The sequence below is a fragment of the Pristiophorus japonicus genome, chromosome 24 (assembly GCF_044704955.1).
Source record: "Pristiophorus japonicus isolate sPriJap1 chromosome 24, sPriJap1.hap1, whole genome shotgun sequence".
NCBI classification, from domain to species: domain Eukaryota; kingdom Metazoa; phylum Chordata; class Chondrichthyes; family Pristiophoridae; genus Pristiophorus; species Pristiophorus japonicus.
The window spans coordinates 35,892,540-35,917,451 of record NC_092000.1 but is presented as its reverse complement, the minus strand read 5'-3'; the positions used below and the strand labels follow the sequence as shown (position 1 = coordinate 35,917,451).

General features: G+C 46.4%; 1 protein-coding gene across 7 annotated transcripts in view; it reads right to left on the bottom strand.

Moving 5' to 3' along the window:
* The window catches only part of LOC139238000 (EVI5-like protein), a 425,899-nt gene that overhangs the window by 95,963 nt on the left and 305,024 nt on the right, over window positions 1-24,912 (bottom strand). The window lies entirely within an intron of this gene.

Below are 24,912 nucleotides of genomic sequence, written 5' to 3'. Positions count from 1 at the left end.
AAGCAAAGTATATTCACACAAGGCTGTTTTACAAACTGCAGACAAAAGATATTTGAGCAGTTTGACACTCAGCTTGTTGGGAAATCTTGGTTTGCAGGCCTTCCATCCTCACTATGAATGAGACAGAAAAATACAGGCAGACCGCTGCATTATTTTCATGTTTATACAAAGACAAGTCGCACTGCTTTAATGAAGTGCGTTTGATCATATCTGTTGCTGTGTCTGTTCACTTGCAGCTGAAGGATTTGGCTCTGGCTCAATCTTACCAGATGTTTTCTCAGCCTGCCTTCAAAAGGATTGGAGAGAAAGTGTGAAACAAACAGTTATCCAGATCTTACAGTACTGTATATTGTGCAAGTAGATATCGGGAAGAATGGGCACATGCCTAAAGACGAGAAGCGTGGGCTGCTTGTAGCACTGGACTCAAAAGAATACTGAAAGGAAAACCTCTAATTTGTAACAGGAACTTGGTCTGATGTTCTGCTGTGGTCTGGGCTGATAAGGCCAATTGTTGCATCTCCATCCGAGGTCAGCTAACTCAACTACTTGCTATTTCTTTGCACGCCTCGGATTGGTGACTTTCTAGGCTGATTATACTGTTTGCATTGATTTTCGCATCGTATTGACAGTGTAATTGGACGCAAGGTCACCAAATTATGTTGAGGCAAGCAGTGCATCAGCAGCTCCAGGGCTGTCAGTTTTACACTCACTCAGAACTTTGTGAACATAATTTTTAATCATTGAACAGTCAACTCTATTACATTAACATTTAACTTACTTTTAGTTGCTGGTGTGTCAATTGTAAAAAGATCCATTTGATTTGTTCACACAGCAACAAAGCTAGCAGCAAACTTCAGTCTGCCTGCTCTTGTCAGGTACTGTATTGCAATAAAGTACCCGCTGCATTAGATCTCCACATTATGCAACTTACAGAGTGCCACGGCAAGGTAATGTAGTCATGGCCACTTCTGAGGAAGGGGCTTTTAGTTTCACCATTCATTGGAGCACCATCTCAGGCTCCAATGCAAATACCAAGTGCAAAGTTGTCAAAGGCACAGGCTGCAGACAGCCTTCAGCCCGTCTATGAACAGGTAAAGTGCTTCTGGCACTCAGGCCCATATGGAACTCATGGCTCTGGTACCCTGGTCGATAGGGATCTGGTGACTCTGTTACCCTGGCCTATAGGGATCTGGTGTCACTGGTATCTTGGTCGATAGGGATCTGCTGACACTGGTACCCCGGTCTATAGGGATCTGGTGACTCTGGTACCCTGGTCGAAAGGGTTCTGGTGACACTGGTACCCTGGTCTATAGGGATCTGGTGTCACTGGTATCTTGGTCGATAGGGATCTGCTGACACTGGTACCCCGGTCTATAGGAATCTGGTGACTCTTGTACCCTGGTCTATAGGAATCTGGCGACTGACTCCCCTGGTCTAGATAGATCTGGTGACTCTGGTACCCTGGTCTATAGGGATCTGGTGTCACTGGTATCTTGGTCTTTCGGGATCTGGTGTCACTGGTATCTTGGTCGATAGGGATCTGGTGACACTGGTATCTTGGTCTATAGGGATCTGGTGTCACTAGTATCTTGGACTATAGGGATCTGGTGACACTGGTAGCCTGGTCTATAGGGATCTGGTGACTTGTACCCTGGTCTATAGGGATCTGGTGCCTCTGGTACCCTGGTCTATAGCGATCTGGTGACACTGGTACGCTGGTCTATAGGGATCCGGTGACTCTGGTACCCTGGTCTATAGGGATCTGGTGACTCTGGTACCCTGGTCTATAGGGATCTGGTGACTCTGGTACCCTGGTCTATAGGGATCTGGTGCCTCTGGTACCCTGGTCTATAGGGATCTGGTGACACTGGTACCCTGGTCTATAGCGATCTGGTGACACTGGTACCCTGGTCTATAGGGATCCGGTGACTCTGGTACCCTGGTCTATAGGGATCTGGTGGCACTGGTACCATGGTCTATAGGGATCAGGTGGCATTGGTACCCTGGTCTTATATGGATCTGGTGACACTGGTACCCTGTTCTATAGGGATCTGGTGACACTGGTACCCTGGTCTATAGGGATCTGGTGACACTGGTATCCTGGTCTATAGGGATCTGGTGACACTGGTACCCTGGTCTATAAGAATCTGGTGACTCTTGGACCCTGGTCTATAGGGATCTGGTGACTCTTGGACCCTGGTCTATAGGGATCGGGAGAATCTTGGACCCTGGTCTATAGGGATCTGGTGACTCTTGGACCCTGGTCTATAGGGATCTGGTGACTCTTGGACCCTGGTCTATAGGGATCTGGTGACTCTTGGACCCTGGTCTATAGGGATCTGGTGACTATTGGACCCTGGTCTATAGGGATCTGGTGACTCGTGGACCCTGGTCTATAGGGATCTGGTGACTCTTGGACCCTGGTCTATAGGGATCGGGAGAATCTTGGACCCTGGTCTATAGGGATCTGGTGGCTATTGGACCCTGGTCTATAGGGATCTGGTGACTCTTGGACCCTGGTCTATAGGGATCTGGTGACTCTTGGACCCTGGTCTATAGGGATCGGGAGAATCTTGGACCCTGGTCTATAGGGATCTGGTGACTCTTGGACCCTGGTCTATAGGGATCTGGTGACTCTTGGACCCTGGTCTATAGGGATCTGGTGACTCTGGTACCCTGGCCTATAGGGATCTGGTGACTGACTCCCCTGGTCTATATAGATCTGGTGACTCTGGTAACCTGGTCTATAGGGATCTGGTGAGACTGGTACCCTGGTCGACAGGGACCTGCTGACACTGGTACCCTGGTCTATAGGGATCTGGTGACTCTGGTACCCTGGTCTATAGGGATATGGTGACTCTGGTACCCTGGTCTATAGGGATCTGGTGACTCTTGGACCCTGGTCTATAGGGATCTGGTGACTCTTGGACCCTGGTCAATAGGTATCTGGTGTCTCTTGGACCCTGGTCTATAGGGATCTGGTGACACTGGTACCCGGGTCTATAGGGATCTGCTGACACGGGTACCCTGGTCTATAGGGATCTGCTGACACGGGTACCCTGGTCTATAGGGATCTGCTGACACTGGTACCCCGGTCTATAGGGATCTGGTGACTCTGGTACCCTGGTCTATAGGGTTCTGGTGACACTGGTACCCTGATCGATACGGACCTGGTGACACTGGTACCCTGGTCTTATAGGGATCTGGTGACACTGGTACCCTGGTCTACAGGGATCTGGTGAATCTGGTACCCTGGTCTATAGGAATCTGTTGACTGATTCCCCTGGTCTGTATAGATCTTGTGACTCTGGTACCCTGGTCTATAGGAATCTGGTGACACTGGTACCCTGGTCTATAGGGATCTGGTGATTCTGGTACCCTGGCCTATAGGGATCTTGTGACTGACTCCCATCGTCTATAGGGACCTGGTGACTCTGGTACCCTGGTCTATAGGGATCTGGTGACTCTGGTACCCTGGTCTATAGGGATCTGGTGACTCTTGGACCCTGGTCTATAGGGATCTGGTGGCTCTTGGACCCTGGTCTATAGGGATCTGGTGGCTCTTGGACCCTGGTCTATAGGGATCTGGTGACTCTTGGACCCTGGTCTATAGGGATCTGGTGACTCTTGGACCCTGGTCTATAGGGATCTGGTGACTCTTGGACCCTGGTCTATAGGGATCTGGTGACTCTGGTACCCTGGTCTATAGGGATCTGGTATTTCAAGTCCCCTACGTGTATCAGGATCTGGTGACTCTGGTACCCTGGTAGAGAGCGATCTGGTACTCTGGTTTGCTACTCAGTATTGAAGCACTGACCACATTCGATCAGCTCCACTGGGCAGGCCACATAATTCGCATGCCAGACACAAGACTCCCAAAGCAAGCGCTCGACTCGGAACTCCTTCACGCCAAATGAGCCAAAGGTGGGCAGCTGAAACGCTACAAGGACACCCTCAAAGTCTCCCTGATAAAGTGCAACATCCCCACTGACACCTGGGAGTCCCTGGCCCAAGACCGCCCTAAGTGGAGGAAGCGCATGCGAGAGGGCGCTGAGCACCGAGTTTCAATGCCGAGAGCATGCAGCAAGCAAGCACAGGCACCGGAAAGAGCATGCGGCAAACCTGTCCCACCCACCCCTTCCCTCAATGACTATCTGTCCCACCTGTGACTGGGGCTCTTGTATTGGACTGTTCAGTCACCTAAGATCTGACTTCAGGACTGGAAGCAAGTTTTCCTCGATTCCAAGGGACTGCCTATGATGAGGATGATAATGACTCTGGTCTGTAGGGTTATGATACCCCGGTCAGTAGAGATCTGGTGGTTCTGGACCAATCACTTAACTGCTTTCCTGTGACATCACACTTTGATTTTTTTTTTTTTACTTCTCTCCCCCCTCAGGTCCATCGGCGCTGCTCCCAGTTCCCAAGCTAGCTCTTTCATCCTCCGCTGCTGGTCTGCACCTCCCCTTCACCCCCCAGTAATGCAATTCCACTTCAACAAAGCGAAAAATTACTTTCTGCATGCGAGACATTCCCAGTTTGGGCAATTGTGGAATGTTTGGTGCTGCAGACTGGGTTGAATCACTTTGGACCCTATTCAGAGATAGTGGGGGTGCCTGTGCTTGTGCTTTCATCTCTCAGTCTGATCTGGAGTTGAACTCATGTCCCAGGGATGTAAGCCTGCGTGCTAACCACTGCATCACCCGATATCGCACTATCAAAGGCAGCAGTGTGTTGAGTATTTCACACATGGCAGCCTGGAAACTAGCTGCACCGAGAACACTCAGGGCTGCTGGTTGCTTGACAGGGATAGAGAGCAACCTACTCAATGCATTCTGTTCGATATGGTTTAAGTTTCTCTGTGTAGTTGCCAGGATTTTCTTTGATGGTAATAGCGATGAGATTCCGCAGGCTGCAGCTATCCCTGTGAGCTCTCAGAGTCTAGAAACCTCACAGCACTACTCAACGCTATCTCATCACACCACAAACTCCCACACATCACCACAACCACTCGAAATCCGCCTACTTGGTGGGGAGAATGCCCCAAAACACACTAGCTGTCTGAATAAACTTCAGAGCTCTTCAACAGTGTGCAAAGTGTTTGGGGCGGGAGGGGGGGAAGAGGGGAGGGGTGGGTAGAGCAAGAGAATGTGTCTTACTCATGTGGCTGGGGGCAGGTATAGGCTCAGTTAGCTCGATGTGGATATGAGTTGTAACATTGGACACAACTTAATTCAAAAACAACTCAACAATGACGGACAGGTAAAGACCCTCTGGTCCATTGAGCCTGTCCCAAACAATTGCGCTGACATACATTGGCTCCTGGTTAAGCAATGCTTTGATTTCAAAATTCTCATCCTGGTTTTTCAAATCCCTCCATATCTCTGTAGTCGCCTCCAGCCCCACAACAACCCTCAACCATTGGTGGCCATGCCATCTGTTGCCAAGGACCTAAGCTCTTGAATTCCCTGCCTAAACCTCTCTGCCTCTCTATCCTCCTTCAAAACGCTTTTTAAAACCTACCTCTTTGACCAAGCTTTTGGTCACCTGCCCTGATTTCTCCTTATGTGGCTCAGTGTCAAACATTTGATCTCATAATACTCCTAAATTAAAGGCGCTATATAAATACAAGTTGTTGTTGTTGTAGCACAGTGTATACGCTCTCCACCCCAACTAAAACCGTTTCATCTCCTGGGAGGGGCGAGAAATCAGGTTTAAAAACCCCAGGACAGAGTGTGTGTGTGTGTGTGTGTGTGTGTGTGTGTGTGTGTGTGTGTGGGGGGGGGGGGGGGGGGGGGGGGAGGCCGGAGAAGAGAAATTGAATTCCTCTTCAACCTATCTAGGCGATCGAAATGAGCCCAGATCATCACTGGCTCTGAATTTCCAGCAGCACCTACCTTTTGTTAAAGGTGATATTGCCCCCCTACCATCTTTCAGTCCAGCTCTCGCTTGAAGGAATTCAGTGAATCAACATCAACCACACGAGCCGGCAGCCTGTCCCAGAGGCCCACTATTCTCTGGGAAAGGACCATCTCCTGACATCTAACCTAGATCTGCCTTGTATAACTTAAAAAAAAAATCTCTAATCTCATTAATTGTATTTGTACAGCACTTTTAACGCAGTAAAACATCCCATGGCACTTCATAGGAGTTTTACATAGAAACACAGAAATTTACAGCGCAGGAGGCCATTTCAGCCCATTGTGTCCGCGCCGGCCGACAAAGAGCCGCACGGCCCTCGGTCAGCAGCCCTAAAGGTTACATATAAACCTAGGAATAATGACGGAAAGGCAAAGAGCACCCAGCCCAACCAGTCCGCCTCTCAACTGCGACACCCCTTATACTGAAAACATCTACACTCCACCCCAACCGGAGCCATGTGATCTCCTGGGAGAGGCACAAACCAGATAAAAACCCAGGCCAATTTAGGGAGAAAATATCTGGGAAAATTCATCTTCGACCTATCCAGACAACAGACCAGGAGATCACCCTGGCCGTACTCTATTCCCTACAGTACTTACCATTATATCTGCGCCGTCCAACAAAAGGTCACCACCGACCCCCTTAAAACTATGCCCCCTCGTAATAGACCCCTCCACCAATGGAAATAGACCCTTACTATCTACTATGTCCAGGCCCCTCAATATTTTGTACACCTCGATGAGGTCTCCTCTCAACCTTCTCTGTTCCAATGAGAACAAACCCAGCCTATCCAATCTGTCCTCATAACTAAGATTCTCCATTTCAGGCAGCATCCTAGTAAATCTCCTCTGCACCCTCTCTAGTGCAATCACATCCTTCCTATAATATGGCGACCAGAACTGTACACAGTACTCCAGTTGTGGCCTAAACAAAGTATTATATAATTTAAGCATAACCTCCCTGCTCTTATATTCTATGCCTCAGCCAATAAAGGCAAACATTCCGTATGACCTTCTTAACCACCTATCCACCTGGCTTGCTACTTTCAGGGATCTGTGGACAAGCACTACAAGGTCCCTTTGTTCATCTACACTTAAGTGGCCTACCGCTAAATGTGCATACTCTTTCCTTATCAGCCCTCCAAAAGTGCATCACCTCACACTTCTCTGAATTAAATTCCATTTGCCACTGTTCTGCCCACCTGACCAGTAGATTGATATCCTCCTGCAGCCCGTGACTTTCCTCTTCATTATCAACCACACAGCCAATTTTAGTGTTGTCTGCAAACTTCTTAATCATACTCCCTATATTCAAATCTAAATCGTTGTTATATACCACAAAAAGCAAGGGACCCAGTACTGAGCCCTGCAGAATCCCACTGGAAACATCCTTCCAGTCACAAAAATATCCATCAACCATCACCCTTTACTTCCTACCTCCAAGCCCGTTTTGGATCCAACTTGCAACTTTGCCCTGGATTCCATGGACTTTAATCTTCATGACCAGTCTACCATGTGGGACCTTATCAAAAGTTTTGCTAAAGTCCATATACACTACATCGTACACACCACCCTCATCGACCCTCTTGGTTACCTCCTCAAAAAATTCAATCAGGTTAGTCAAACACGATCTTCCCTTAACAAATCCGTGCTGACTGTCCCCAATTAATCCTTGCCTTTCCAAATGTAGACTTATCCTGTCTTTCAGGAATTTTTTCAATAATTTTCCCACCACTGAGGTTAGGCTGACAGGCCTGTAATTACTCGGCCTATCCCTTTCTCCCTTCTTAAAGGTACTACATTAGCAGTCCTCCAATCCTCCGGCACCACACCTGTAGCTAGAGAGGATTGGAAAATGATAGAGCCTCTGGAATTTCCTCTTTTGCTTCTCAACAGCCAGAGATATATTTCATCCACAGCACTGAAACTGCCCTTATCAAAGTCACAAATGTGACTGTGACAATGGTAAATTAGACACCCTTCATCTTTCTCAACCTTCGACATGGTCGATCACACCATCGTCCAACGCCATTGTCCAGCTGGGTGGGTCTGCCCTTGCCTGCTTACAGTCCTATCTATTCTTTGGGATAGTTCTTGGTGATGTCTGGAGGTCATGGATGACACTATACAAATGCAATTCTTTCTTTATCCAGTCATAGCCAGATAATCTCCTGTAATGGCTTCCCTTCCCTCCAGTTACCTCTGGAGTCCTCCAAAGATCTATTCTTGGCCCCCTCCTATTTCTCACCTACATACTGCCCCTGTGCCTCATCACACTTGAAGTGCTGTAATCTGCAGGGTTAAGGACATAGTGCTGGAAGTGGGATTAGGCTCTTTATTGGCCGGCATGGACACGATGGGCCGAAATGGCCTCCTTCCATGCTGTAAATTCCTGAGATTCTGTGGCAGGGGCAGAAACCCAATTGGAGAGGTTGAACATGGAGCTGCGGGAAAGATGGGCACGGATTTGGGGGGGCAATAACACGCTGAATGACTTGAGAGGAAAGGTAGGTTGGCGATGGGACGGTAACTTGGAGTGTTTGCAAGGACACAGTGGCCAAGAGGGTGTTTTTCTTTTGAGGAGCAGGGGACAATCCCCGAGGAGAACCAATAACAATATCAGCCAACATGGGAGTCAGGAAGGGAAGCTGAGTGGTTAGCAGTTCAGTGGGAATAGGGTCGTGAGAGCAAGGAGGTGGGTCTCATAAGAACATAAGAAATAGGAGCTGAGGGGGCTGACTTATGAAGATAGGTTGAGCCTGTACATATTGGAGTTCAGAAGAATGAGAGGTGATCATACGGCCCCCCGAGCCTGCTCCACCATTCAATATCATGGCTGATCTGATCGTGGACTCAGCTCCACTTCCCTGCCCGCTCCCCATAACCCTTTACTCCCTTATCGCTCAAAAATCTGTGTATATATTCAATGACCCAGCCTACAGTTCTATGGGGCAGAGAATTCCATAGATTTACAACCCTTTGGAGAGAAGAAATTCCTCCTCATCTCAGTTTTAAAAGGGCAGCCCCTAATTCTGAGACTATGTTCCCTAGTTTTAGTTTCCCCTATGAATGGAAATATCCTCTCTGCATCCACCTTGTCGAGCCCCCTCATTATCTTATATGTTTCAATAAGATCACCTCTCATTCTTCTGAACTCCAATGTGTACAGGCCCAACCTACTCAACCCATCTTCATAAGTCAGCCTCCTCAGCTCTGGAATCAACCTAGTGAACCTTCTCTGAACAGCCTCCAATGCAAGTATATCCTTCCTTAAATACGGAGACCACAACTGTACGCAGTACTCCAGGCGTGGCCTAACCTATACCCTGTACAGTTGTAGCAGGACTTCTCTGCTTTTATACTCCATCCCCCTTGCAATAAAGGCCAACGTTCCATTTGCCTTCCTGATTACTTGCTGTACCTGCATACTCACTTTTTATGTTTCGTGCACAAGGACCCCCAGGTCCGTCTGCACTGCAGCACTTTGCAATTTTTCTCCATTTAAATTATAGTCCGTTTTTCTATTATTTCTGCCAAAATGGATAACCTCACATTTTCCCACATTGTACACCATCTGCCAAATTTTCGCAGATTTTGTGTGTCCTCTTCACAATTTGCTTTCCCACCCATCTTTGTATCATCAGCAAACTTGGCTACATTACACTCAGTCCCTTCATCCAAGTCATTAATATAGACTGTAAATAGTTGAGGCCCAACATCGATCCCTGCTGCACCCCATTAGTCACTGTTTGCCAACCTGTAGTACCTTTCTTACGAATGCAAAACTGGTGGAGCAGGCTAGAGTGGTTGTATGGCCTACTTCTGCTCCTAACTCTTATGTTCTTATGAAAATGTTAACATTAACAAAATGAGCTGTGACAAAAACGAATTGAATTTTATTAAGTTTCTAAGAGATCATTTAAACTAACAAAAGGAATAATTAGTGCCATAGAAAAAGCACAGCAAAAATGCACTGGAATGATACCAGGAATAATAGGTTACTGTAACGAAAAAGGCTAAAAAAAATTGGGATGATGAGAAGATGAGCTTGGAGAGGGCATGAAGGGAGATGGGAGAGAAACTAGAGAAAGATGTGAGTTCAGGGCGAGGGCAGGGGAAACGTCGAGGGAAGGTTGGCCCAGTGGGCTCGAGGAAGGGAGGGAAGCGGCAGAGGCAGCTGAACAGATGGTCTCACTCTTAGTGACAAAGAAGTCATGAACTCACAATTAATATCAATCATGGTTGCAGCATTAATTGCAGGTGCTAAACCATTGTAAATATTATTTAGACAGCAGAACGAGTCAAAGTGTGATCACTTGTCCTGTGGGTGTGCAGGTAGTGCCCGAGGACATACTGCAGCTGTAAACAAGGCAAGCTCATTAATGCAGCCACAATGAGTCTTCCATTAACATTATTTTCAAACCCAGTATGGGCTCTTGGCTGTTCTGGAACAGGAAATCCCACCAGCTGTGGAAAAGCAGTATCATTTTTAATCAGCATGGCAGCAGTTCCAAGTAACACACAATTAGAAATACATTTAAGATTGCAATTGGTTACAAGTGACAGGGGTTTCATTCAGGCTAGAATGGCAATCTTATCTTTCAATGGAGTTGCTGCTCACCCATTACCTTGGACATTCTCCATACACTGAACATTCCTCCCTCCCCAACTACAGCAAAACACGATTAAATATTGGTTGCTTTGCCATAGCATTTCCCTGAATACAGCCAATTCTACATTTCCAGTTCATTGCCATATGGTAACTGTCTTTCCCTGTAGCCTAAAACTGTCCAAGTCCTTATCCATCTCGCTCTTTCCTAAATTTCACAAGCTCATACTCAGCCTCTGACTAGCTAACATTTATCATGCTCGTCTACTGGAGTTTATGATCAATGGTGACCTCCAGGATGTTGATAGTGGGGGATTCGGTGATGGCAATGTCACTGAATGTCAAGGAGAGGTGGTTAGACTCTTTCTTGTTGAAGATGGTCCATTGCCGAGTACTTGCATGGCACAAATGCTATTTATCACTTATCAACCCAAGCATCATGTTGTCCAGGTCTTGCTGCATGCAGGCATGGACTGCTTCATTATCTGAGGAATTGTGAATGGAATTGAACACTGCAATCATCAGCGAACATCCCCACTTCTGACCTTAAAGATGGAGGGAAGTTCATTGACGAATAGTTGGGCCTAGGTCGTTGCCCTGAGGAATTGCTGTATCGATATCCTGGGGCCGAGAAGATTGGCCTCCAACAACCACAACGATCTTCCTTTGTGCTAGTCCAGCCAGTGGAGAGTTTACCACCTGATGCCCATTGACTTCAATTTTACTAAAGTTGGTGTCATACTCAGTCAAATGCTGCCTTGCTGTCAAGAGCAGTCACTCTCACCTCAGCTCTTTTGCCCATTTTTGGACCGAGGCTGTAATGAGGTCTGGAGCCGAGTGGCTCAGCCAAAACCCAGTTATTTGGTGAGTAAGTGCCACTTGATAGAACTGTCGACGATACCTTCCATCACATTACTGATGATTTAGAGTAGGCTGATCGGACAGTAATTGGCTGGGTTGGATTTGTCCTGCATGTGGACAGGACATATCTGGGCAGTTTTGCATATTGCCGAGTTCATATGCCAGTGTCTCAAAGACAATTGGCTTTTTCACTAGGTACTTTGCAACAACAATTTGAAGGAAGAGGTGGGAGGCAAGGATAATTCTGCCAGGAAAAGGACTCCGGATGTGGTGATATAGGGGTAGGAAGAGAAGCCATTGCTAGAGATGCACTGGCTACGATAGTATAGTTAATAGTGCAATCAAGCGAGGACATCAAACTGGAGATCCGAGCAGAGGCATTGGAGGAGGATGGTTTGGTGTACCATATCAAAGGCTATAGAAGGTTAAGAAGGACGCTGATGGAAAATGCTCCATGTTCACAGTCAGAGAGAATGTCATTTGTGACTTTGGTTAGGTTTTCAGTACTGTGGAAACCGGATTGGAAGGATTCAAGTGGTATTGCAGGATAAATAAGCCTGGATTTGGGAGGTGACAACACAGTCAAGGACTTGAGAGGAACTGGGAGGTTGGAGATGGGGCGGTAGTTTACAATGACAGAGGGGTTGAGGGTAAGTTGTTTGGGGTGGTGGTGGTGATGACAGTTATCAAAGGGAGGCAGACATTACCTGAGCAGAGGGAATCATTTATGATAAGTTATAATGGGGGCCAGGAAAAGGAGTTGGGTGCTCAGCAATTTAGCAGGAATGGGATCAAGAGAGCAAGATGTCTTATGGACAAGATGAGCTCAGAGAGGGGAGATAGACTAGAGAAAGATGTGGGTGCCAGACGAAGGTGGTGGAGGTTTGGCTTGGCGGGCAAGGGGAAAGTGGAAGTAGACGAGGCAGCTGAATGGTTTTTCTCAATCCCAACCCTTGCACCTGTTGTTGGAGGTGAAGGTAGAGGAGGCAGGGGAGAGGGATTTAAGGAAATGGTTTGCAGCAAACAAAAGCCATGGGTTATGAGAAGAGCAAGGACCCTAATGCTTGATGTGGTCCAGCATGTAGTGATGGATGGCTAAGCCAGATGTGCTTAAGCCTGCACCTCTTGCACTTGGAGTGAAGATGGGGCCATATCCAGTGGATTGATTTAGAGGAGAGGGAGTAAAGGGTTTTGTTGGGAACAAGGACATCAAAGGTGGGGTGGAAGGGTTAAGCAAATAAACAGGCGCAGAAGTATTGTGGCAAGGCTAGTCAGTTGGGAGTTTGAAAGTGCAAGAAAGTTGTTATATATGTAAATATTGTAACTGTGTAAGACTTGCCACCAGAGGGTGCAACTGTTGGAGGCCCAAGGGTCACCTGCACTCCTCGTGCAAGGGAGTATAAAAGGTTGTTTGCCATGCTGCTTACGCACTCTGGAGTTGTATTAAAGAGACTAAGGTCACATCAGTTTTAGCTCACAGTACTCAGTCTTGTGGAGTTCTTCCATACTTAACAATTTGCGACGACTAACAGATTACGAACTTTCACGCGGTCATGGCTGCAGTTGGTATTTTAGAGATTTGTAGAGGGTGATGATTGGGAAGCCTTCATTGAGCGTCTCGACCAGTACTTCGTGCACAATGAGCTGGATGGGGACGATACAGTGATCAAGCGCGGGGCGATTCTCCTCACCGTGTGTGGGTCCACAATATACGGCCTCATCAAGAATCTGCTAGCACCGGAGAAACCAACGGAGAAGACGTATACAGAGTTGTGTATGCTGGTTCGGGAACACCTCAAGCCGAAGGAGAGCTTCTTAATGGCCAGGTATCGTTTCTACAAGCACCACTGCTGAGGGCCAGGACGTGGTGAGCTAGGTCACCGACCTGAGAAGCCTTGCGGGAACTTGCGAATTTGCTGGATTTTTGGGTGAAATGCTGCAGGACTTTTTTGTGCTTGGCATCGGCCACGAGGTCATTCTTCGCAAGCTGCTGACCGCCAAATCCCGAGACCTGAGCAAGGCCATCACGATAGCCGAGGCAGTCATATCCACGAGTGATAATACCAGGTATCTTCCCAGCATTGAAGCTCACCAGCAAGTACTGTGCATAAAATAATGTTGCTAGCAAGCAGAACTGCATATGGCAGGGCCTACACGTCTGCAGCTGCAAGACCTAGGATGACTCAGAGTCCGCCATCGAGTGTGAATGCAAATCCATTAGCACCATGTTGGCACTGTGGGAGTAATCATCGAGCCCATCAATATCGATTCAAGAACTGTGTGCAAAGGCTGCGAAACAATGGGGCACCTCCAGCGAATGTGCAAGAGTGCTGCGACTCACCACGTGGCAGAGGATGATCGATCCAGCGTGGATCACGCAGAACAAACAAGAGAGGCGACTCAACCCGAGGAAGCAGTGTATGGGGTACACACCTTCACCACCAAGAGCCCTCCTATTATGCTGAAAGTCACATTGAAAGGTATTCCAGTATCAATGGAGCTGAACACGGGGGTGAGTCAATCAATTATAAGCCAGAAGGCTTTTGAGAAACTGTGGGGCAACAAGGCACAAAGGCCCAGACTGAGCCCGATTCAGACAAATCTGCACACCTACATAAAGAGCTCATACCAGTCATTGGCAGTGCGGCAGTTACGGTATGGTGCGATGGAGCTGTGCATGATTTATCACTGTGGATTGTACCAGGCGATGGCCTAACGCTATTCGGCAGAAGCTGGCTGGTAAAGAATCGATGGAACTGGGACGACATCAAAGCACTATCTTCAGTGGATGATGTCTCATGCGCTCAAGTGCTGAACAAGTTTCCGTCACTATTTGAACCAGGCATCGGCAACTTCACAGGTGCCAAGGTGCAGATCCATCTAGTCCCCGATGCAAGGCCCGCTCATCACAAGGCTCAAGCGGTTCCCTATATGAGGAGGGAGAAAGTCGAGATCGAACTGGACAGACTTCAACGAGTGGGAATCATATCGCCAGTCGATTTCAATGAGTGGCCCAGTCCAATTGTTCCAGTGTTGAAAAGCGATGGCACGGTCAGAATCTATGGCGACTACAAGGTAACGATCAACAGAGTCTCATTACAGGACCAGTACCCGCTACCCAAGGCGAATGACCTGTTCGCAATGATAGTGGGGGGAGGGGGGGGGGGCGGGGGGAAGTCGTTCACTAAGTTGGACCTAACCTCTGCCTACATGACACAGGAGCTGGCTGAATCTTCGAAAAGATTGACGTGCATCAACACATGCAAAGGACTGTTTATATACCACAGTTGCCCTTTTGGGATTCGCTTGACTGCTGCCATCTTCCAGAGGAACATGGAGAGTCTGCTGAAATCGATTCTGCGGACCGTTGTGTTGCAAAACTACATCCTGATCACCGGTCGTGATACCACTGAACACCTGCACATAGAAACATAGAAAATAGATGCAGGAGTAGGCCATTTGGCCCTTCTAGCCTGCACCGCCATTCAATGAGTTCATGGCTGAACATGCAACTTCAGTACCCCATTCCTGCTTTCTCGCCATCCCCCTTGATCCCCCTAGTAGTAAGGACTTCATCGAACTCCTTTTTGAACATATTTAGTGAATTGGCCTCAACAACTTTCTGTGGCAGAGAATTCCACAGGCTCACCACTCTCTGGGTGAAGAAGTTTCTCCTCATCTCGGTCCTAAATGTCTTGCCCCTTATCCTGTGACCCCTGGTTCTGGACTTCCCCAACATTGGGAACATTCTTCCTGCATCTAACCTGTCTAACCCCGTCAGAATTTTAAACGTTTCTATGAGGTCCCCTCTCATTCTTCTGAACTCCAGTGAATACAAGCCCAGTTGATCCAGTCTTTCTTGATAGGTCAGTCCCGCCATCCCGGGAATAGGTCTGGTGAACCTTCGCTGCACTTCCTCAATAGCAAGAATGTCCTTCCTCAGGTTAGGAGACCAAAACTGTACACAATACTCCAAGTGTGGCCTCACCAAGGCCCTGTACAACTGTAGCAACACCTCCCTGCCCCTGTACTCAAATCCCCTCGCTATGAAGGCCAACATGCCATTTGCTTTCTTAACCGCCTGCTGTACCTGCATGCTAACCTTCAATGACTGATGTACCATGACACCCAGGTCTCATTGCACCTCCCCTTTTCCTAATCTGTCACCATTCAGATAATAGTCTGTCTCTCTGTTTTTACCACCAAAGTGGATAACCTCACATTTATCCACATTATACTTCATCTGCCATGCATTTGCCCACTCACCTAACCTATCCAAGTCGCTCTGCAGCCTCATAGCATCCTCCTCGCAGCTCACACTGCCACCCAACTTCGTGTCATCCGCAAATTTGGAGATACTACATTTAATCCCCTGGTCTAAATCATTAATGTACAGTGTAAACAGCTGGGGCCCCAGCACAGAACCTTGCAGTACCCCACTAGTCACTGCCTGCCATTCTGAAAAGTCCCCATTTACTCCTACTCTTTGCTTCCTGTCTGACAACCAGTTCTCAATCCATGTCAGCACACTACCCCCAATCCCATGTGCTTTAACTTTGCACATTAATCTCTTGTGTGGGACCTTGTCGAACGCCTTCTGAAAGTCCAAATATACCACATCAACTGGTTCTCCCTTGTCCACTCTACTGGAAACATCCTCAAAAAATTCCAGAAGATTTGTCAAGCGTGATTTCCCTTTCACAAATCCATGCTGACTTGGACCTATCAGGTCACCTCTTTCCAAATGCACTATGACATCCTTAATAATTGATTCCATCATTTTACCCACTACCGATGTCAGGGTGACCGGTCTATAATTCCGTTTTCTCTCTCCCTCCTTTTTTAAAAAGTGGGGTTACATTGGCTACCCTCCACTCGATAGGAAATGATCCAGAGTCAATGGAATGTTGGAAAATGACTGTCAATGCATCCGCTATTTCCAAGGACACCTCCTTCAGTACTCTGGGATGCAGTCCATCAGGCCCTGGGGATTTATTGGCCTTCAATCCCATCAATTTCCCCAACACAATTTCCCGACTAAAAGGATTTCCCTCAGTTCCTCCTTCTTATTAGACCCTCTGACCCCTTTTATATCCAGAAGGTTGTTTGTGTCCTCCTTAGTGAATACCGAACCAAAGTACTTGTTCAATTGGTCTGCCATTTCTTTGTTCCCCGTTATGACTGCCCCTGATTCTGACTGCAGGGGACCTACGTTTGTCTTTACTAACCTTTTTCTCTTTACATATCTATTGAAACTTTTGCAATCCGTCTTAATATTCCCTGCAAGCTTCTTCTCGTACTCCATTTTCCCTGCCCTAATCAGACCCTTTGTCTTCCTCTGCTGAGTTCTAAATTTCTCCCAGTCCCCGGGTTCGCTGCTATTTCTGGCCAATTTGTATGCCACTTCCTTGGCTTTAATATTATCCCTGATTTCCCTTGATAGTCACGGTTGAGCCACCTTCCCTTTTTTATTTTTACGCCAAACAGGAATGTACAATTGTTGTAGTTCATCCATGCGATCTCTAAATGTCTGCCATTGTCCATCCACAATCAACCCCTTAAGTATCATTCGCCAATCTATCCTAGCCAATTCACGCCTCATACCTTCAAAGTTAGCCTTCTTTAAGTTCTGGACCATGGTCTCTGAATTAACTGTTTCATTCTCCATCCTAATGCAGAATTCCACCATATTATGGTCACTCTTCCCCAAGGGGCCTCGCACAACGAGATTGCTAATTAATCCTCTCTCATTGCACAACACCCAGTCTAAGATGGCCTCCCCCCTAGTTGGTTCCTCGACATATTGGTCTAGAAAACCATCCCTTATGCACTCCAGGAAATCCTCCTCCACCGTATTGCTTCCAGTTTGTGCTCCCAATCTATGTGCATATTAAAGTCACCCATTATAACTGCTGCACCTTTATTGCATGCACCCCTAATTTCCTGTTTGATGCCCTCCCCAACATTACTACTACTGTTTGGAGGTCTTTACACAACTCCCACTAACGTTTTTTGCCCTTTGGTGTTCTGCAACTCTACCCATATAGATTCCACATCATCCAAGCTAATGTCCTTCCTAACTATTGCATTAATCTCCTCCTTAACCAGAAATGTTACCCCACCTCCTTTTGTTTTATTCTATCCTTCCTAAATGTTGAATACCCCTGGATGTTGAGTTCCCAACCCTGATCATCCTGGAGCCACGTCTCTGTAATCCCAATCACATTATATATTTGTTAACATCTATTTGCACAGTTAATTCATCCACCTTATTACGGATACTCCTTGCATTAAGACACAAAGCCTTCAGGCTTGTTTTTTTAACACCCTTTGTCCTTTTAGAATTTTGCTGTACAGTGGCCCTTTTTGTTCTTTGCCTTGGGTTTCTCTGCCCTCCACTTTTCCTCATCTCCTTTGTGTTTTGCTTTTGTCTCCTTTTTGTTTCCCTCTGTCTCCCTGCATTGGTTCCCATCCCCTGCCATATTAGTTTAACTCCTCCCCAACAGCACTAGCAAACACTCCCCCTAGGACATTGGTTCCGGTCCTGCCCAGGTGCAGACCGTCCGGTTTGTACTGGTCCCACCTCCCTCAGAACCGGTTCCAATGCCCCAGGAATTTGAATCCCTCCCCGCTGCACCACTGCTCAAGCCACGTATTCATCTGCGCTATCCTGCGATTCCTCCTCTGACTAGCACGACCTGGAAGATGTTCTAAGTCGGCTAGACAGAGTGGGACTCAGGCTGAAATGCTCCAAGCGTGCCAGTGGTCGAATTTTTGGGCAGCAAGATTGCGACATATGGCATCAGACTCAAAGACAGAGGCCATCAAGAATGCACCCAGACCACAGAATGTGGCGGAGCTGCGTTCGTTCCTGGGACTCCAACTATTTTGGTAACTTTCTACCTGGGTTAAGAACTTTGCTGGAACCATTGCACATGTTGCTACGCAAGGGTGATTACTGGGTTTGGGGTAAAGCTTAAGAGACAGCCTTTGAGAAGGCCAGAAACCTATTTTGTTCTAATAAGTTACTTGTACTGTATGACCCGTGTAAACGATTAGTGCTAGCTTGTGGTACATCTTCGTACCGGGTCAGCTATGTGTTACAGCAAACCAATGTATCGCGCAAATTTCAACTGTTTGCATACGCATCCAAGGCTGAAAGAGCCTACAGTATGGTCGAGAAACAGGCGTTAGCATGTGTATATGGGGTTAAGAAAATTCACTAATACCTGTTTGGACTTCGGTTTGAGTTTGAAACCGACCACAAACCACTCATTTTGCTGTTTTCAGAAAGCAAAGGTATAAACACCAATGCTTTGTCCCACATCCAAAGATGGGCCCTAACATTGTCTGCCTATGACTATGTTACTCGCCACAGGCCAGGCACGGAGAACTGTGCTGATGCCCTCAGTCGGCTACTACCCACTACCGGGGTGGAAATGGTGCAGCCCGCAGACTTGCTTCTGGTCATGGATGCTTTTGAAAGCGAGGGGTCACCCGTCACTGCTCGCCAGATCAGGACCTGGACCAGCCAGGACACTGTGCTATCACTTGTAAAAAGTTGCATCCTCAATGGGAGCTGGTCGGCCGTTCTCGGGGAAATGCAAGATGAAATTAAGCCGTTTCACCGACGTATAGATGAAATGTCCATCCAGTCGGATTGTCTCTTGTGGGTAATCGCGTGGTTGTGCCAAAAAAAGGCAGCGAAACGTTTATACATGACCTACACACAGTACCCACCCAGGCATAGTCATGACGAAGGCTATAGCCAGGTCACATGCAGAAAATATTTGGATCAAACCAAACTGCGGTTCATTGACAACCAGGAACAACCTGAAGAGGACATCACCATTATCGATCCACCAACACACACCCAACCAGCAATCGACCTCGCTGTTAATCAAAAGGATGAACCCACCATTCCCAACAGTCCTGTCAGACCAGCCGCGCCGCAGTGCAGCAATGGTCCGACCAACTCACCCATGCCAGAGTTTGAACTCAGACGATCAACCAGGGAGCGTAAGGCCCCAGATCGCCTCAACTTGTAAATAATGCATATCAAAGACTTTGGGGGGAGCGATGTTATGCATGTAACTGTATAAGACTTGCCACCAGAGGGCGCAACTGTTGGAGGCCCAAAAGTCACCTGCATACCTTGTGCAAGGGAGTATAAAAGGTTGTCTGCCAGGCTGCTTAGGCACTCTGGAGTTGTATTAAAGAGATTATGGTCACATCAGTTTTAGCTCACAGTACTCAGTCTTGTGACGTTCTTCCATACTTAACAAAAGTGACCTAGGGGAAGGTTTTCCAGGGCAGATGCAGAAGAAAGTGTGATTGCGAGAGTTTAGGAGGATGTGGCTGTTGACTGATACAAGGAAGGAGCTAGAGATAGCCTTGTCTGTGACCATAAGAGTAGAAGCAATGGAGAAAGCAAAGTTGATGGGGTGGTTGTAAATATGTGGGAGAGTTTATAGGGAAGGAAAGGTTAAGGGAGGACAGGAAGTGGATGAATTCAGAGAGGGCAAGGGGTTCCGAGATGCATAATGAAAATTGCAGAGGATGAATCGCTCAGTGCAGAAGCTCAGCGAGGAACGGAGGCAGAATATCTTGGGAGGAAAAACAGGAGTGGGGGAATGGGTAGACAACGAGGAATTTAAAGGAGAGGCAACAGGGTTGGAACAAGATGAGGCTCTGGAAAGTGGACAGATGCCAGAGGAATAGAGCGAAGAGACTAAGGTCTGAGTTGATGATGAGAGGATTGCAGGTGGTGGAAAATATAGCCGGGCTTCAGTAAGGGACAAGGTGTCACCACCAGAGAGCTGCATTTCAATCAAAGCCAGATATCAATGTAAATTACTGGACTTCTTTACTGGTTCCTTGAGTCAGCACTTTGTATGGTTGGCTCCTTTGCTGTGATACTTTACTGGGTCTTGGCTGTTAGCAGGTGAATGACAGCATCACAGATTAGCACGGAGTGATTTATGCATGCAGTCACCAGGCTGAAGAATGAACCTGCATTGATATAGCCCGTCTCTGAGCAAGTCCAAAGTGCTTCAGATAAAATTAGCTGCTTTGAAGTCAAGTCACTGTTGTTACATTTTACGTAATGCAAGATCCTACAAACAATAACCAGATGCTCTGTTTTCGGTGATGTTGGCTGAGGAACGTTTTTTGGCCAGGAGACCAATCATGCCATGGGATCTTCCACATTCACCAGAAGCACTGGAACAAGTGCACCTGGTCTCTGTTTAACAGCTCATCCAAAGAATAGCACCTTCAACAATGCAGCAAATACAATCCAGGGTGCAAATGGTGAACAGTAGTTCTGGAAATATCCTAATCAGAACCTTTCTTTATCCACAAAAAACAGTAACAGGATCAGATTCTTCCTGCTCTTGCCCCACTGTACCTCGCCTGAGGAATGGATAGAGTTCCCAAAGGACCATGTGGCTTCAGGCAGCCTTTATTTAATACTGAGCCCCCCAGAAGACTGTCAGAAGCATTTTGCAATACTTTTGGTGCCAGGGTACATAAACATTCTGAGTTTCCACAATTTTGTACACAATGTGATGATAACATGGTTTCCTGCCACAAGAAAGTGAAAAGCCCACACACAGCACGAAGCATCGCAGAACAGTATTGCTGGAGGATATTTTTAAAGAAATTGTTTCACAATAGATACCATCCCCACTGGTAAACTAGGTACTTGGCACCACTACAAACTGCACATGCTTTAGTTTGATGTGACATCTACTGCCACACACTTTCCTAGAAATTGATCAAACAACCCTCACTCATACGGCTGCTTCGATGAGTTATTCTGTGCAGGTTTTCAACTTCTTCACTGTCTGAAGTAGGGGAAAGTATGGATAAGTTAAACTTTCACTGACTATGTCCAAACTTTGTGCCAAATTTAACTTCATAGTTAGATTCTACGTGCAAAGGGTTAATTCCCAAGGCTACACAATGTGCTCTCATTAACAGAAAGTTATCATCTTGGATTGAATGCTCCAACTAACTAGCACCGTCAACCCACAGGAACAATGTCCTTTCTAGAATTTACAGTCACAAAGCAACAGCGGTAGTTAGGCTGACTCTAATCAGCCTAGCTACATTAAAGGCCCTCCCAACACAACTGTACCAAATTCTGCCGAGACCATGTTGATGCAACAAGAAAATGATAGGCACCAGAGAAGTTCCCTGTGCTCCAGAGTGGAAAGAAAGGTTTGAGTTGAACTATATTTCAAGATTAATCTCTTGACAAAATAAATGTTACCAAAATAGCGCAGAAAACAGTGGTGGTCAATTCCTATAAAAGCTCCATTGCACTTATTGCATTGAGCGGTCAGATCAGAATAATAGTGGTTTGTGAAAGTATGGGCTGCACACAGCTGGATTGTAAATCAACTGAAGGGAAATCCTTTGCATTGTGGGATCAACACAAAGGGTGAACTGGCTAAATGCAAAGATCAAGTGCAAATAGTGAAACGCCCCATCCAACATGGTCAAGCAACAAAAGCAACTGAAGAAAATGCACGACTTGAAGGATCCTTCACTTTGATTGGGGGTTGGGGGGGGGGGGGGATATATGGCCAAAAAGAAACATACCCTACCTCCACTTCACTTGCTAATACATCAGGCAACCCATTGCCAAACACAACAAGTAGCTTCCACAATTGTGAGTGCAGGTAGATAAAGCCATATCAAGGCAAATGGCATTTTGTGTTTTATAAGCAGGGGCACAGTGGAGAGGAGTAAAGTGATGATGATAAATTCATACAAGGAAATGGTTAGCCACAGTTAGAGTACTGGGCATCTCATTACAGAAATCACATTAAAGCCTTAGAGAGCGCAAAGTGTACATTGCCCAAGGAAGGGAAACCATAGTTATCAGGAGAGACTCGAGATACTGGGACTATTTCCAGTGGAGTGGAGACCGTTATTAGGAGATTTAACAGACAATTTTAAAAGGATCAAGAGTTTTGATAAATGAAATAAGGAAAGACTATTTTCTCAGTTGGGGGATCAGTGGCAAAGGTTCATCGTTTTAACATAAGAAATAGGAGCAGGGGGAGGCCACCTGGCCCCTCGAACCTGCTCCACCATTCAGTAAGATCATGGCTGATCTGATCATGGACTCAGCTCCACTTCCCTTCCCACTCCTCATAACCCTCGACTGCCTTAACATTCAAAAATCTGTATCTCCACCTTGAATATATTCAATGACAGAGCCTCCACAACTCTCGAGGGCAGAGAATTCCAAAGATTTACGACTCTCAGAAGAAATTCCTCCTCATCTCAGTTCTAAATGGGCAACTCTTTATTCTGAAACTATGCCACTAGTTCTGGATTCCCTCACCAATGCAAACATCCTCTCTGCATCCACCTTGTCGAGCCCCCTCAGTATCTTATATGTTTCGATTAGATCACCTCTGATTCTACTGAACTCCAATGTGTATCGGCCAAACCTACTCAACCTATCTTCATAAGTCAACCCCCTCATCTCCAGAATCAACCTAGTGAACCTTCTCTGAACTGCCTCCAGTGCAAGTATATCCTTTCTTAAATAAGGAAATGAAAACTGTATGCAGTACTCCAGTTGTGGTTATAGCAGAACGTCTCTGCTTCCCTGTGGCACCCCATTAGTTACTGTTTGCCAACCAGAAAATGACCTATTTATCTCCACTCTCTGTTTTCTGTTAGCCAATCCTCTATCCATGCTAATATATTACCACTGCAGAGAGCAAAATTCACCAGAACCCCCCGTGTTTGGGCTCATTTGAAAGGAAATTTAATTTGGGACTATCTACCGAAAAGTTTGGAACGCTAAAGTGCTTATGGAAGAAACTACGAACTTAAATAGAATTATGAACTTTTATAAGACAAATTCAAGCCTGTGGGTGAACCTAGGGAACAAAAGAAGCCCACTTGATTATTGGAACTGTCTGGGTGTGAGGACTGAGTTAACCTGTCTGGAAGAATGAGTATTTGGAAATCTTCCTCCACAAGAGACATTACCATCACAGTATCACCCAGAGATGGCTCCCCATCAACTTGGTCTGGACAAACCATTTCAGCATATACATCACAAAGAGGCCCAATCCAGCCTGTATGCAAAAGACTAAGCACATAAGGACATTGCAATTACCAAACTAATATTTCCATCAGGAAACAGTTTTTCGAACATCAACCCACCCAAGACATATCAACTTTAACGAGCCCAACAAAATATTACAAAGAAGAACCAAGCCCGCCAAAATAATACAAAGGATTGTGAATAGATTGAGCGGCAAGATTAGAACACTGAAATCGTATAACTGGCCACTGTTTAACAGAGGTTAGAAGAAGAGAGAGAGGAGAGACGAAGAGAGAGAGGGGAGAGAGGTGGTTGCTACTACCTCAAGATAAGGAGAGAAACCAACGTGACAGTTGTAAATTAACTTCTCCAGCCTCGAAGTCTTGAAGTCCTGAAGGAAGGAAGAACACCACCATCTACCATTAACTATCAAAAGGATTGGTAAGCATAAGTCCCTGCCTGCCCTGGAGTCTAACCGAGCTAGAATTAGGTATTGGGAGGTGGGAGGTATAATTTTACCGCAACCCCCTGTGAATGTGTAGTGTATGGTACTTTATTAAAAAGTGAATATAAGTTTGACCATGTACCTTTCCTTTTATTGTTCTTTATTAGAGTGATTGTAAGTTTGGCCGTGTATTTTCTTACTAAAGTAATAAGCCTGTATTACCTTGACTGTAATAAAACCAAAGTTCTTTGCATCAAACCAGCGTCCTCTGCACTTTTGTCACCCCCCCCAAATAAATCCAGAGTACAGAACCCAAGGGAGGGGGAGCGATTCGAAACCGCTCAAGTTGGTCAGAAGGGAACCTGACCCTCTCAGAGACAACACCCCCTCCCCCCCCCTTACACCACTAACTCCGTGAGCTCTTATCTTGAGCAGTAAACCTTTTATGTGGCACTTTATCGAATATCTTCTGGAAATCCAAATACACCACATCCACTGGCTCTCCTTTATCCACCTTGCTCAATACATCCTCAAAGAATTCTAGCAAATTTGTCAAACATGATTTCCCTTTCATAAATCCCTGCTGACTCTGCTTGACTGTTATGCTTTTCCAAATGTCCTGCTACTGCTTCCTTAATAATGGATTCCAGCATTTTACCAACGACAGATGTTGGGCTAACTGGTCTATTGTCTCCTGCTTTCTGTCTCCCTCCTTTTTTAACATGGTCATCGACTGCAGAAGTAGACATTTCTTAACACAGTTGTCAGAGTATGGAATGTTTTTACCACTGGGGGACCCATTACATGTGGAACTCGCTACCACAGGGAGGAGTTGAGGGGAATAACATCGACGTATTTAAAGGGAAGCTAGATAAGTACATGAGAGAAACGAAGAGAAGGGTATTGAAGTGGGGCTTTTGAGCTTTGTTATAATTAAAAGGGTTAAGAATGGGTCTCGGGACTAAAAAGAGCTAATAGGCTTTTGTAGAGGTCAGCTTAA